This window comes from Saimiri boliviensis, chromosome 13 (genome assembly GCF_048565385.1).
Source record: "Saimiri boliviensis isolate mSaiBol1 chromosome 13, mSaiBol1.pri, whole genome shotgun sequence".
NCBI lineage: Eukaryota > Metazoa > Chordata > Mammalia > Primates > Cebidae > Saimiri > Saimiri boliviensis.
In genome coordinates, this window is record NC_133461.1 from 20834747 (window position 1) to 20847384 (window position 12638).

Below are 12638 nucleotides of genomic sequence, written 5' to 3' on the forward strand. Positions count from 1 at the left end.
TCACCCCCAGCTCAAGAGTAAGGCAAAAAAGGTAATTCTACCTCCTCCTTGCTGTGATGGCTAGTTGCAGGATGAACAGATCTCAGCCTCTGTGGGCCCTGAGACACAAGGGGAGATTTCCATAATCTCAAGAGAAAGCCACAGGAGGCAGTTCTCTTTCAAGTACATAGTTTAAAAAAAAAAAAAAAAGGGCATAGCTCTGGCCAGGCACAGTGGCTCATGCCTGTAATCCCAGCACTGCGGAAGGCCAAGGCAGGCGGATCACTTGAGGTCAAGAGTTCTAGACCGGCCTGGCCAACATGGTGAAACCCCATCTCCATTAAAAAGACAAAAATTAGCTGGGCTTCGTGGTACGTGCCTGCAGTCCCAGCTACTCAGGAGACTGAGGTAGGCGAATCGCTTAAATCCAGCAGGCAGAGGTTGCAGTGAGCTGAGATGGCATCACTCCTACCTGGGCTACAGAGCAAGCCTCTGTCTCGAAAAAAGTAAAAAAGTTAAATAAAAAGTATAGTTCTGTCAGTGGCAGGCAGCCTAGGACCAAGAAGCCCTAGAAAGAGCCAGGCTGTAGAAGGTAAAGCAGAAAAAACAATGAACCTTGTTTCTGAGGACATCCCTGAGCTGGCCCATTTCCTAACTGTCTAGGTGGACAATTTCTAATTGAGACATCATAACTGAACAACACAGCTAGTTCCCATGGCAACTATCAACTATCTTTCACAATATGTGAGCCACCATAAAACACGAACTGAGACGGACCAACTCAAGCCCCACAATTCTAAGACACCATCCACTGTCAGCTGTCAACTTCCAGTGGTGAGGGGAGTGGAGGAGGATGGTGTGAGTGCAAGAAACCTACCAACACTTTAAACACATATCAACTGTAACATGAATTCAGAATTATTAAAAGGCTGGAGTTGGGGGCTGAGCACGGTGGCTCATACCTGTAATCCCAGCACTTTGGGAGGCCGAGGTGGGAGGATCACAAGTTCAGGAGATCAAGACCATCCAGGCCAACATGGTGAAACCCCACCTCTACTAAAAATACAAAAAAATTAGCTGGGCATGGCAGCGCACGTCTGTAGTCCCAGCTACTCAGGAGGCTGAGGCAGGAGAATTGCTTGAACCCAGGAGGTGGAGATTGCAGTGAGCCAAGATCGCGCCACTGCACTACAGCTTGGGTGACAGTGTGACTCTCTCAAAAAAAAAAAAAAAAGGTTGGGGAAAGGGGAACAAGGACAAGTCTGATTAAAAGTAACATGGTGTTTGTCAACTCCACCTTTCTGTTTGGGAAGAGATGTACTCTCTAGGTCACACCCAACAGTGGCTGGATATTACAAGTTTAGAAAGAAACAATGAAGAGCTGAGCGCTCAGGGCTGAGTATAGCTTTGCAAAGCTATCACCTTGACATCTAAAACTATTCAACACCTTATAGGGGAATGATAAGGTCTGTAACTCAAAACCTAAGAAAACAAAAATAAGGAGAAACAAATAGAGTCTGATCATGGGATACAATTTTCATAGCACACACACACACACAAATTTAGAGAACCCCAAACACTGCTAACAATGCAAATTACTTTCTTGCAACTGGAGTGCAAAGAAGGATGGAAATTCTAACTTAAAGTGCCCACAGTGGAGAGAAATGAAACATCTATTTTGCAAACTGCAAGTGGGAAATAAAACAATTGAACAGTCATTATTTTTCTGAAAATTATTCCTTGCTGTAGCTCTCCAACTCCCTACTGGTGAGCTCCTAACAAACATGAAAATGACCTTGCGATCCTGAGCTACAATTAAAAAAAAAAAAAGTGTTCAACTGAACAAATGCTGTATCAATATTTGTACTGAACAAGTGCTATAACTTTCACCTGAAGCTTGAAGTACATGCGTTTCAGGGATTTCTGAACTCACTTTTAAACTTACTTTTATATTAAGAAAAAAATGCTTATTGTAGAAATATAGAAAATACATATAAGCAAAACACAAGACAATAAAAAATTACCTACAATCCCCTTTGCTCAAAGATAACCTTCGTTAACATGCTGGAATATATTCTTAGTCAGCTGTTCTTTTTTCTTGTTTTATAGAGACAGAGTCTCACTATGTTGCCCAGGCTGGTCTTGAACTCCTAGGTTCAAATGATCCTCCCACATCTATCTCCCAAAGTGGTCGGACTACAGGTGTGAGCCAATGTGCAAACCCCTTGGCATTTTCTCTACATGTAAACACTTTAACCCACAATAGGATTCTACTGCATCACTGTCTTGCAACCTACTTTTTCTATTTAATATTACGCTGCTGACGTCTTCATGGCATTAAATATTCTTCAACACTGCCCCACCCCAACCATCACTCCCACAGCTGCAGTATACTCTTCTGGACCTCACTTCTCAAAAGGAGAAAAAGCTCTTACTCCTGCCTTAAAGTGTTCTCTTTAGTAGTAATACTAATAACATCAACTGAAAATTAAGGCATCAATTCCAAAGGCAGGCTCAGTCTACATGGCACACACCACTTTCTCAAGAATCAGAATAAGCATTCTCTAGGACTCAAAGTCAACATGGAAAGTTCAATGCTCTATAGATAGAGCTCAATCCAAAAACCACATTCATTTATCTTCTGGTGTTACTAACAAGTGGGGAAGAGATACACCCAGTTCGAAGCTTAAAAACCACGTTACTGACCATAATTATGGCTGCATCCAATTCTCACACACAATGTGTGAAGCACAAAAGGAATGGGAGCAAGAAGGATAATAGGAAGCAAACTGATTTTCAGTCTTTCAGTTTTGCTTTTTCTTTTGAAATGAGGTCTCATTCTGCTGCTCAGACTGGAATGTGGTGATGCAGCCTTGAACTCCTGGGCTCCAGTGATCTTCCCACCTGGGCCTCTCAAGTAGCTGGGACCACAGGCATGCACCAGCATGCCCAGCTAATTTGTTTATTTTTAATAGAGATGGGGTCTTACCATGTTGTACAGGCTTTGCTTTTTCTTTAAACCTTGCACTCCCTCCTCTAGCCAAAACAAACTGGGCAAGATGAAGTCAGCATGATGAGGACACCTGAAGACAACTCGCTTAATAACTGAGAAGGAAAAAGAGAGACTAGCAAAGACAGCGGAATATTCTTCATAAAGTCCCATTCATCAAGTTCTAATGGTAGTTGGGAGATTCCTAAGTTTGTGGAGCCTGTCAGGCTGTGGGGCACACACACATTTTTCTCCATTATTAAATAGGACTGAGTGCTTACTAAGCAAAGTAAATAGATTAAGGTTACTTTCATTTTCTGAAAAACCAAAGTAACTGCCAGCATTAAGAAAAAAGGAACCTACACATGTAAATAAAACTAACTGATTCAACACAAACATCGTCAATTAAATAAGAAAAATTAACAGAAAGGGTCTTCATCTCCTACATTACCTCTGACCCAATGTCTGTCCTCACTGGCCTCCTCACATTAGTGACATCTAACACTCACTTGCCAAAACGTAAATCTAAAACTTAACATCACATAGGTCAGGTTAAAAAACTGATTAGCTTTGCATTTTCCAACATTCATTCATAACAGATGTTCAACGGGGGCAAAACCCAGTGTGACTTCCTGACAGCTAGGGATGTGTTGGTCACAGTTCCCAAGTGCATTTCTCAATGCTACAACAGTCTCAGTGTTTACCCACAATGGGAACTCCAGCTTTACAACATGCTTTAAAATACACATTATAAGACATGATCCAAAATTGTACCCAAGGAGACCAAAAGCTAAGCTTCGGGTCAGGTTGTAAACTGGAAATTAATTAGAATGTAAAAACTGAGGCCGAGACAGGTGGATCACGAGGTCAAGAGATCAAGACCATCCTGGTCAACATGGTGAAACCCCGTCTATAATAAAAATACAAAAAATTAGCTGGGCATAGTGGCGCGTGCCTGTAATCCCAGCTACTCAGGAGGCTGAGGCAGGAGAATTGCCTGAACCCAGGAGGCGGAGGTTGCGGTGAGCCGAGATCGCGCCATTGCACTCCAGCCTGGGTAACAAGAGCAAAACTCTGTCTCAAAAAAAAAAAAAAAAAAAAAAACTGTTCACATAGGCAAGACCGGGAGGTGGAGACACCAATCAGGCCCTTGTCACTGCACCACCGGGTCCCCTCAAGACAGGGCACATACATGGTCTCCGCCTGCTAGACAGGAAGTGGAAATATGCAGGAACCACTGAAGCAATCCATCAACACATTACTTCAGTGTGCCTGGGAAACTACAGGCCCACTGCAGCCCAGACAAAGAAAGTAACAGGTGATGGGACGTCACCCAAACCAGCAAGAGGACAGTTCCCTCAATTTATTCATCCTCTTCATGGGACTATCATCCCTACAAGCCCTCCCAAGTTCTACTTTCACAGGATAGATTTTACATCACAGCTTTTTTTTTTGAGAGAGAGTTTCACTCTGTCACCCACGCTGGAGTGCAGGGGCATAATTTCGGCTCACCCCATCTCCATCTCCCAGGTTCAAGCGATTCTCCTGCCTCAGTCTCCCAAATAGCTGGGATTACAGCGGTATGCCATCACACCTGGCAAATTTTTGTATTTTTAGTAGAAATAGGGTTTTGCCGTATTGGTCAGGCTGGTCTCGAACTCCTGGCCTGAAGTGAGCCACCTGTCCTGGCCTCCCAAAGTGTTAGGATTATAGGCATGAGCCACCATGCCCAGCCACATCACAGTTTTTTAAAATTAAAACAAAACAAAACAAAAAAACTTCAGTTTTGAATGGCCATTTCTCTTGGTGAATAAGAGGTATGAAAAGAATACAAAATCTCTTGGTAGATGTTTGCCTGCCAGGAAGTCACCGAACACTGAATTTGATGACAGCAAGGGAAACTGAGAGCACTGCCATTTAACTTGGTGAGTTATTAATACAGGACCAAAGTCAGGGACAAAAAGTCGACTGAAGTGTCAAATTTAAGCTAGTTACCCCAGATACATAATAAGGCTTTTCTCACCTAATGGCATTACAATAATCAGCACTCAGGTTCAAAACAAAATATTACAATCATAATGAGATTCTATTATTCGTGAAATAAGAGGCCCAGGTCTTTACACCACCAAACTCCCTGCTAAAACTTCAGCCACAATCTTATATCAGGAATCAAGAATGTCTCTGCTAATCAAATACCAGTAGTAGTGATAATTATCAGCTCCTTCTCAGAGTCAGTAACAGAAAGTTATGGAAGGGTCCACGCAGCAGAACTAGGACTATTTAGAAAAAAGTCTCTACTAAATCTAAATCTAGTTTCTTTATTCTCAACTCTAAATTATGCTCTCATTTCCATATTCCAGCAACAAGCAACACCCAAGCCAACAGTAATATTAAACAGTGCATAGTACAAACATTGCCACCTATAGTCTGAAAACGAAATACATTGGTTTATATTGTGACCTGGAAAAGAAACAATGTAAGAACAGAAAGTAACATTTTGTCATGTTTCTCTTACCCTTCCTTAATCCTATTTTAATAGTGATAATACTTCTTCAAGGGCAACCATAAAATCTGTTTAATGCAGATCTTGTAACTCAAAAAAATTGGCTTTCAATATTTGTTTTCACCATTATATTATTTATATATTATTCTAATCCTCCTTAGCATGGACTACCAAAAGATCAACATAGTTTGCTTTATTATCAGTTAACAAATATTTCAGTAAGACAGACCCACTTATTCAAATACCTGCAATATCAAAAAGCTTGAAAACTCTTGAGTGAGGATCTTTTTTTTTTTTTTTTTTTTTGAGACACAGTCTTGCTCAGTCACCCAGGCTGGAGTGCAATGGCGCAGTCTCCATTCACTGCAACCTCCTCCTCCCAAGTTGAAGCGATTCTCCTGCCTCAGCCTCTCGAGTACCTGGGGCTACAGGCATGTGCCACCACATCTGGCTAGTTTTTTGTGTTTTCTTTAGTAGAGATGGGGTTTCACCGTGTTAGCCAGGATGGTCTCAATCTCCTGACCTCATGATCCCCCCATCTCAGTCTCCCAAAGTGCTATGATTATAGCTGTGAGCCACCGAGCCTGGCAGACCTTTTTTCCACTGCTGCTACTCATCTAAGACTGGAAATTCAGGTGCAACAATACAATCTGTTTAATACAGATCTTATAACTCAAAATAAAAAATTTAATTGGCTCTTAATCTATCACAAATTGCAGTATTTTCGCAATACCATTTTAAACACTGCACAGACAGGTGATTAAATTAGCAGTGAGCATAGCTGCTTCCTTTTGAAATGAGTGCAAAAGTAATTTAGCAGAAACTCAAGTGTACTGCTGCAATAATGTCACACTCAATCATTCTTAATATTTTTAAACGGTTTTATTGAGATGTAATTCACATACCACTCAATTCACCCATTTAAAGGATACAAAACTCAATGACTTTCAGTATGTGTGGCGTTCTTCCTTGAGGTCTTGTCTGTTTGCTTTTGTTTTCTGAGACAGAGTCTTGCTCTGTCACCCAGGTTGGAACACAGTGGCACCATCATGGCTCACTGCAGCCTCAACCTCCCAGGCTCAAGCCATTCTCCCAGCTTAGCCTCCCAAGCAGCTGGGACCACAGGTGCATGCCACACCCAGCTAAGTTTTTGTAATTTTTGTAGAGACGGGGTTTCACCACATTGCCCAGGCTGGTCTCAAACTCCTGGGCTCAAGTGATCTTCCCACCTCAGCCACTTGAGATTATTCATTTTTCTTGGAAAAATATACCAAATATATTCAGGTACCCCAGAATCCCAAAACAAACTTTCCCAAGTAAGCTTCCTGGTAATGCGGGCACACACTATTGAAGAAATGCCTCAGTACTGTGCAGTGGTTTTCATTAAAATTGCATTCTGTAATGGCAAATAATCTGCAATCATCTGAGGGTCACCATTTTGTCACTGTCCTCACCCTTTGAGCAAAATTACCACCTATTTTTTTTTTTTTTTTGAGACAAAGTTTCACTCTTGTTGCCCAGGTTGGAGTGCAATGGCACTAACTCGGCTCACTGCAACCTCCACCTCCCAGGATCAAGCAATTCTCCTGCCTCAGCCTCTGGAATAGCTTGATTACAGGTGCCTGCCACCACACCCAACTAATTTTTCTATTTTTAGTAGAGATGGGGGTTTCACCATGTTGGCCAGGCCGGTCTCGAACTCTTGACCTCAGGTAATCCTCCAGTCTCAGCCTCCCAAAGTGCTGGGATTACAGGTGTGAGCCACTGCACCCAGCCAATTAATATTATTTTTGAACAGAGTCTCACTCTGTCACCCAGGCTGGAGTGCAGTGGCAAGATCTCAGCTCACTGCAATCTCTGCCTCCCGGGTTCAAGCTATTCTCCTGCCTCAGCCTCCTAAGTACCTGGCATTACAGGTGTCTGCCACCAAACCCAGCTAATTTTATTATTATTATTATTATTATTACTATTACGTATTACTTGTAGAGACAGGGTTACACTATGTTGGCCAGCCTGGTCTCAAACTCCTGACTTCAAACTCCTGACTTCAAGTGATCCACCCACCTCAGCCTCCTCACGTGCTGGGATTACAGATGTGAGCCACTATGTCTGGCCTGAGCAAAATTATTTTTCTTCCTCAAAGAAACTGATGTTCAATAATGAAATAAACAGTCATAACATTCTGATTTAATAAAATTAAATATAATGAAAATTAAAATGTCAATGTCTACAAATTCCACAGACACTACATTCTTGATTCTATTCATTAGTCTTTTTATTTTGGAGACGGGGTCTCACTGTCACCCAAGCTAGAGTGCAATGGAACCATCTTGGCTCACTGCAACCTCTGCCTCCAAGTTCAAGTGATCTTCCCACCTCAGCCTGCCAAGTAGCTGGGACTACAAGCCCACGCCACCATGATTGGCTAACTTTTCTATTTTTCGTAGACACGGGGTTTCACCATGTTGCCCGGCCTGGCCTCAAACTCCTGAGCTCAAGCGATTCACCTGCCTAGGCCTCCCAAAATGCTAGGATTACAGGAGAGAGTACTGCATCCAGCCCCTAGAGTCAAATTTTAAAAGAATACATTGTATTCATGAATTTTACAAACGGATTTTAAATGTCAACATAAGAACTAGGCCCTTTTAGGAGTCTGTTCTCAAACATTACTTACCATGTCCTGGGTATACAGTCTACTATCCAGCATCTAGACCCGATACAGGCACTTGGACTTGGCATGACTGGGCAAGCCTTATCTCTCTTCAGAAAATAGCCTGTTGGCATTCACCTTTAGATCCCAGCAAAATCTAAACCATAATTTCTGAAAGCAATCTTGTCCTCACCATTTTGCACAGCTGCAAAGATGGCACATAGGGTTTCCCAAGTAATCTCTTGAAAATACACACAGGCCACTTTTTTAAAACAACTATTCTTAATCAGTTACAGATGGCTATCCAATTGGCTATCATCTAGGCCTCCAGTTCCTTCTTTGCTAATGCCTATTTAAGAGCAATTCTCTTTTTCTAGCACTTTTCTCAAACACAGAAAAGCAGAAATCTGACTACTTGTTGACTTAAAAGTGCTGAATGATTGGGGATATTGAAACTGATGGCTTGGACTTTTCCCAGGTTCCTAATCACTGTAATCCATCAATTCTAAAGCATGCTTGTTTTCTTATTTCAACTTCTCTGAAATAAGGATGCTTCATGAGATGTACAGTATGTCATAACTTGACAGCAATTTTTTCTCTCAGTGGTACATAAAATAATGGCACATCTTAAAAGTGACAGTATCTTAAAGTGAAAGAAATACGGTTTCCATGCAAAAAGTTAGCCTTAAAAGTTTCTAAGAAAGCAGACAATTATATATAAACAAGTAGAAAAACCCCTAAGACAACAGAAAGTAGTGGTGACTGCAACCATGGCAGAACTATCTGCCACATCTCAAAGGGCATAAGGCAAGCTACTGACTAGGTTAGAATGTAGCTTCAATTAAGCCAGATTTTCACCATTTTCATGAAATTTCCAAGCTTTGAGACACTCTGGAGACCACAATAAGCAGGGCTCTTGGTCAAACTGGCCCAGCAGCCATCAGTTTGCAACCAATGGTGTTTATTTCGCTTACATCATCTTGAATAATTTAGCTATTAAGACCTTGCAAGGCATTTGGCAGAAAGGGAGGATTATTCAGCATGTTAAAAACTAGGCCTTTCGATTCAAAATACCTGACTCCATAACTTACTTGTTCTGTGTCCTTATGCAGGTCATGTAACCTCTTTAAGCTTCCATTCCTCATCTATAAATCACAGCCTACGCCACAGAGTTCTCATGAGAATTAAACGAAATAGTATGTGCACAAGGCTTAACACTTTGCTCTCATGGCACATCTTAAAACTGACAGCATCTTCCTGGGCGTGGTGGCTCAAGCCTGTAATCCTAGCACTTTGGGAGGCCGAGGCAGGTGGATCACACGGTCAAGAGATTGAGACCATCCTGGTCAACATGGTGAAACCCTGTCTCTACTAAAAATGCAAAAAAAAAAAAAAACAAAAAAAAAAAACTAGCTGGGCGTGGTGGCGCGTGCCTGTAATCCCAGCTACTCAGGAGGCTGAGGCAGAAGAATTGCCTGAACCCAGGAGGTGGAGGTTGTGGTGAGCCGAGATCACGTCATTGCACTCCAGCCTGGATAACAAGAGTGAAACTCCGTCTCAAAAAAAAAAAAAAAAAAAAAAAACTGACAGCATCTTAAAGTGAAAAAAAAAATATGGTATCCATGTCAAAAGTTACCTTTTAGGTAGGTTATGAAGTGGATAATTATATGCAAATGAGTAGAACCCCTAAACCAGCAGGGAGCCATGGTGACTGGTACCTATAAGCAGATCTGGCACCTCTCAAAGGACATAATGCAAGCCACTGATTGTGACTAGGCTAGAATGTGGCCCCAACTAAGCCAGATTTATACCACAGGTGGAAGAAGCATTCAAAACTAGACAACTATTCATGTTTGTATAGGATAAGGAGAGGTGTCATTTATCCTATGTCAGCCTGGCCTTCATTTTTATGCCATTTGCCTCAGTTTAACTACTAACAAAATTGTTTAATGTTTTATCTAATATAAGAAGCTGCCATTCAATCCTAGTATTTTGCTCAGTGGAAAAATCTTTTCAAAAAAAAGATACCTTTCTAAGATAGAATAGAAGATTTCAGAAAGTAGTAAAATTCAGAACTATGCCAAAATGCACTACAGATTGCCAAAAATAAGTAAGTAAATAAATAAAAATCCATCAAAGACTCAAGCCAGATGCAGAATCTAGTCCAAAGTGTTCTGATTCCAAACCAAATCTGATTTGGGGCCATGAATCAGAAGTTTTGTTACATTGCTAATCCCTTCACACCAAAAGTCCTTCATCTGATGATTCTGAATCTGGCTTACAGTGACATGACTTAAATTACTGTAAACATGAATTATAACTCACCAAAGAAACCTCCACCTGAAACACGGCAAAAATTAAATAGCACATACATTCACACAAGCAAAGCCTACATACATCTCAGCCCCTTTCCCTCTGCAAAGTCGACAGACCTCTGCTGATCATGCAAGGAACAGTGCCCTCCGCTTTGGCACCCCCGTTTTCTGGGTTCACACAATGCTTTATCAGCAGTGCTGAGAGCTCAACAGTCTTTATAGATGGGACGTAACTAAATGCACTCCAAACATATTATGCTTTTCATCCATCTCAAATAAAAATACAAATCTACTTTTAAGAAATGTGGTAGGTAGGAGTGTCTACTTTCCTAAAAGGTTTATGAAGTTACTCTTCTAAATAGTGGTCAAAGTATCTTAATGTGTGATGTTCTGCAGCACACCAAGTCTGCAAACTGAAGGACACCCATATTTTAACACCCCTTGGAAGAACAACCCTGCCATTTGCTTCAGCGGGCATTCTACTTTCAGAGCCTGCTAAAATCTTTCATTGGTTTTTCTTATACATACTAACTCAGGGAGACAAAACAAGCTGTGCAAATTCAACAATTTGTTAATATTCTACGAAGGCATTCCCTGATTCTCTGAAGGGCAACCTGACAGCATGAAACCACCCATGAAAAACAAATACCACTGAAATGTGAAGTCATCAAAACTGCCCTAGCTTATTTTTTCACTGGTAGGAGAAAGTTGAAAAAGGAAGACAGATGAGACTCATCTTTTGTAATACAACGTGTGTGGAACCAAACGGTACCAGTAACATGACAATAAATAGACAACAAAAGGTGGCTTCATTGTCTCTTGCTATTTCCTGTACAGCCCCAAATATCCTTCTAGCAACATGCAGGAGGGAACCCAGTCACATATCAACACACACTCGGACTCTGTTCACATTCCAAGCTTCACTTTCACACCAGACACCAGTTGATGATAATCAGTAGTGACTCCTGTAGACTAAAGTGGCAAGATGTGCTCTAGGTAGATTCTGACACTCAGTACCAATGTAAATAAAGCACAAACAACAGTGACATTAACGTGATTCATTTATCCAGTTGCACTTTCCAAAACACTCTTAAAATCTTTTTAACGGGAGTTCTTTTTTTTTAAACAAATAATCACCTTATTAAAACATGTTTTAAAAGGACCTAGGATAAAACGCAGCTGTCCTCACCCCACTAGCCCCCCGCAATACGTCAATCCAAGCAGCCCCTTTGTTTAGGAATGTCCGTGTCTCTGCAACTCTAAGAGCTCAGGGCCTGCCCTCTACTGTCGCTAATTAAATGGAGAAGTAGCGGATGCCAGGGAAAGCTCCTGAAAGAGAGAAGCCAGGAAGGAGAGGAGAATCCCCCAAGGTAAATGAAACAACGCTACTTTTCACCTATCCCCAGGTAGCTACACAAAAGGGGAAATTATTTTACAAAAGCACAGCGAGGCAAAATAATCAAACACAAATCACTTATTATTTGCATTGTGGTCATTCTTTGATCAAATAAATACATCAAACTTTGCCTAGCACCGCTAAGAAAAAAAAAATTCATAGCCCAAACACCCTCCCCACCCCAAAATACCTCTTTCATTCCACACTTACGTAGCACACATGCACACACACACCACGCCACGGTAAGAGAGCTGCGGAGAGCGGAACCATAACATGAGCCTGTCTCAGATAATAGCCTTTCTTCCAGCCCCACCCCCATCACCAGAGAAAGAGGGAACCTCTGAAAAGAAAGGAGGGAGGGGAAGAAAGAGAAATCGAGAAAGCCTAAATTTCCAGGCATCAACTTTTCATGAAATGCACAACCAGGAGAGGAAATACCTCCCTGCTGAGTAATGCTTCTTGGGTTGTAAATTTACCTCTCAAAAGGGGAGCCAAACCTGAGCGCGCACCCCGCCAGATGGTAAACCACTCCTACCTGCTCCATCCAGCCTGCCTGTCACGCCGCGCCCGCGACAAGCGTCCCACCCCCCTTTTTGGCAGAGCAACATACCAGTAAGAGCCGAGCGTGGCTGGTCGAGAGAGGGCTAGGCAGTGATTTAGCAGGATTGTTTCAAAAGCCGGGAGTGGGAGACAGGGAGGAGAGAGTGAAGGTAAAAACAAAGCCCTATGCAGCGAAACCGACCGCCTGGGAGGCGTGGCTTATTCATTTGCTTTATTAGTAAAAGAGATCAATTGAGCTTTCCTCT

General features: G+C 41.9%; 1 protein-coding gene across 3 annotated transcripts in view; it reads right to left on the reverse strand.

Moving 5' to 3' along the window:
- The window catches only part of NEDD4L (NEDD4 like E3 ubiquitin protein ligase), a 357512-nt gene that overhangs the window by 344034 nt on the left and 840 nt on the right, over positions 1-12638 (reverse strand). The gene's annotated exons all lie outside the window — the stretch shown is intronic.